Genomic DNA, 3,997 nt, shown 5'->3' with positions numbered 1-3,997 from the left:
CCATCAATTTTTAAATTGGTATGAGGATCAATTGTATTCACAACATCGTTAACACCCTCTGCAAATCTTCCATTGAGCTAACAACTACATCTAGCCACTTTTGCAGTCGAACAAGCACAAATGCCCAATCATCATCTCTAAATTCTTGCCAACAATACACAATAGCAACTGCCATTAATTTAGTTTGGCATAATTATGTGGTTGGTTCCAGTAAGTAATTGCATCTGATGATGTTTCCAATGAAGCTTGATGCTCAGCTACACGTGCACGATATTCCAATATAGCTATTTGAGCTTACTTCTAGAACAAACCCAAAAGAAATTTTCTTGTCTCGTTACTTATGTCAGCCAAAGATGTTGTGGTTAGTTTACATGACTCCTCCCACATGATGGAGTGGAAAACAAGACACTGGCACATTTACCCAATCTTCCACATCTACAAGACAAACACGTTGACAATTAAGTTGATACAAAATAGAAGCTTGGTACCATTATGCAAACTAGTTATAGGTGCAGTTGTCAAAAATCACTAACAGACCTTGATTTCATAAATGGAACCACACAAAAAATCATAGTTTGTTTATATGGAGATGTTTCTATTTACCTAACTAACCCTTCTAGCATAAAATGAGAGGTGGTCTAGAAATAGCTCTCTCAACCACTGGCATACAACCTTTTCAATGTTGCTTTCATCCTTTCCAACCATGGGAAAGACTTTGTTGCAATCCTTCAACTCCACAGTTCTCTTCCACACTACTAGAGCAAGGACATTTAAAATATGAGGTAAAAGTTTTACATAAGTATTTTTATATGTGCTCAAAAACTCCCCCTTCAAGATGTGATCTTGTAGTATTCTTGAAGCATCTCCACTATTACAAATGCTACAATCCTTGAACAAAAAATTCCCACTTAGAGGGTATAAATAGTATAAGATCCTTTTCTTGCAAGTATAAATGATCAATTTTTTTTATCAAAACGCCATCCAACTTTAGCAAATTATGGAAGACTCCAAATTCTTTTTATGATTTATATTTTTTTAAATTTATAAATGATCAATTTTGTTTATCAAAATCCTATCCAATTTTAGAAAACTATGGAAGACTCCAAATTCTTTTTATGATTTATGATTAATGTTTTTTCATACACAAGGGTTTGAAGATAAAAGATTTCACTTCTCAAATTCCCACAATTTATAATTTTAAGTAATAAAACTAAAATATCCCTTGAATCCTTGAAAATGTGAAGTCTTAAGTCTTATATAAAACTATAAAATTATGCAACCATTTAGATCATATTTGTGTAGCAATGAAGCAACTAAAGATGGAAAAAAAATGGGATTTCACAATTCTAAAGATAGTGAAGGTAGGATATTGAAGCCTCTGTAGATAGATAACAATGCAAAATCGATCATCCAATTACAACATAATATTTATATAGTAAATAGAAATAATTTAAAATAAAATAGTTAATTGACAAGCAACATAACATAAAGGAACACTAGAGCTTTTCTTTAACAAAAAATTGCTTTCTCTAGGATTATGTTGGGGTAGCCCCTAACATTAACTACCTACAAATTGTGGAAGCTCTTCCTAAAATAAAAAAACATACATAACAACCATTTAATTATTTTTTATAAACCACCAAAATAATATTATCAAGGTTATAAATTTAAAGCTCAATCCTTAAGACATGACATTCTCCAAATGAGAACATATGATATACCCAATAGAAAAAACAAAAAATAGAAGAAACCCATCAATCACATATCTCAATTATCATAATGATTTGAGTATACAAGGAAATTTAGAATAGAGCTAAGGGAAGAATAATTAGTATTACAGACATTTTCCCATTCTAGTTTACCCTTTATTCTTCCCCTTCTAACACACTGTCAAAATATGAAAGGGGAAGAAAAGTGTAGATTCCAATCAAGTGCCCTTTGAGGCATATAAAACACTCTTTGATCTCTATAGACATCCAACCTCCTAAATTAACTTTTAGGAATCATCTTTTTCATGGTGCAAGCTCCATACCTTTTCCCTGCAATAACCACAAGTATCTTTTGGATGTACTTGGGCTTGTTTCTCAATGAGCATCCTCCTTGTTTTAGATTTTGAAAATATTTTAAATATACCTCAAAATAAGCCCACATCACCATCCTCTTCTTGATCAAATGCTCACATGGATCTGCACTATGGAACAAGAAAACTCTTTTCAGTAGTCTATGAAAACTTTGTCCTAACTACAAAGTGACCTAGTATAACTCTAGACATAAACCCATTGTTAGTATTATGGCATCCAGCACAATAAAATATGAGCTTCCCAAGAGCATTCCAATTTCCATCTATGGTGTTGTGGCCAACCCTAGTAAGATCAATAACCATTTTTGGTGCTTGTGACAAACAAAACTCTTTCCAAAGTATCTGCTTCACAAGATCTTCAAACCATTTGCAAATACAAGATATGGAAAATAAAATTTATTGGTGTTTTGATATGTATACAAACAAGGGTCGATTGGGAGATCTTTGGATGTCACACATTTTAGCACTTATCCAAAACTACGAAGTTAACTTCCTTGCATATTTGGCCTAGAAGGCCAGCTTGAGGACCCTTTAAGATTAGGCTAGCAACTTTTGTTTCTCAATAAGGAGAATGATGCACTTCTCCTTGAATATGACCCTTGGGAGTATGTTATCTTGACACTTGTTAATGCTAAATCGAGATGCATTTGGTTAATTGAGTTGTTCTTTTTATCATTCTCAATTAGTCAATCATAATAATTAATGAATGTTGAAATTTGAACAGTTTTCATTTGCCAACTTTCAATTATCAATTTCCATCATCTAATTTAATTAAGAGAAAGAGGTATTTCTAGGTGTGTTGCAAGAAAAAGATTGAAGACTTGGAGCGTCTCTGGGATTCAAGACATTTTCTGCAATATTAGGAAGTACTGATGGCATCATTCTTAGAGTGATAACTAACACTAAAATAGAAAAGTGTATTTGAACCCTAATTGAATCTAAATTTTTCCTCTATTGTAACTGTTATAATGGTTTAATGGATATGTCCACTTAGTGGAGAATGTGAACTATAAACTACTATAACATATGACAGGCACTATATGTTGCCAAGATGAAGATGGAATCATTTCATTCTTCTTATTTAAACAAGTAACTTTTTTCTAAGCTATTGTATGTAATGTTTTATGTTTCCTTTTCTATACTTTTTTTGGTAGTTAAGAGTAATATATGAAACATATTTTTTTCATTATTGGGCATGCTTTGATAAAGGAGGTTTCTAAGAAGTGTAGGTATTAAGGAAGATGATGGTAGCATGAATGCACCTTTTATGTGGATGCAAGGAGAGAATGGAAATCACAGCAAGGAAGGCGGGATTTATAACAGTTTAAGTAAATACCAATCTAGAATATATGAGAGGTGAATTGGTGAATGGTATCAATTTGATTAGCAATACCAATATGGAGTATTTTCTTGCTCAGTATTAGGCAGAGATCTTCCAGTTTAAGGGGGAATTTTTGCATAAATTGTGTGACAAAGACAATGCTAATCTTGTATATTCCAATTTTATTAGTCTCTTCAAGAATTCATCAAAATGATGGATAAGTTGGGGCAATTATTGTGATAAGGTGTACCATTTCCCCCATTCAAGCCATGATCCCTTTTTTTATGTGACACTTAGTCTATGAGGTTTTTTGCAGATGTATCTCAAGTGAAGTGTTGTTTTGACTCTAACTGTAGGTCTATCAGGAGACAAATGAAGAGATCTGGTTGGAATATGTAGTAATTTCTTTCTTCAAGGTTTAAATCATGGTGTATTAAGTGTTATAAGTCACTTGGATCATGTCTTATATTTACTGAGATTTGACACATCAAACAAGCCTATGGGAAAGGCATTTGACAAGTTCTTGGACCACATACCTCACTGGGTCTGGCTTTGATGGATAACCCAACTACTCCTTTCTTTGTAGAGACCCAAGG

At 32.8% G+C, this 3,997-nt stretch overlaps 1 pseudogene; it reads right to left on the bottom strand.

Moving 5' to 3' along the window:
• Positions 1-1,865: 1,865 nt before the first annotated feature.
• LOC149566589 (EID1-like F-box protein 2 pseudogene) lies at positions 1,866-2,470 on the bottom strand (annotated as a pseudogene).
• Between the last annotated feature and the right edge of the window lie 1,527 nt (positions 2,471-3,997).

The sequence above is a fragment of the Cupressus sempervirens genome, chromosome 3 (assembly GCF_028749045.1).
Source record: "Cupressus sempervirens isolate cs-2001-9-10 chromosome 3, ASM2874904v1, whole genome shotgun sequence".
NCBI classification, from domain to species: Eukaryota; Viridiplantae; Streptophyta; class Pinopsida; order Cupressales; family Cupressaceae; genus Cupressus; species Cupressus sempervirens.
This window is presented reverse-complemented; position numbering and strand designations above follow the sequence as displayed.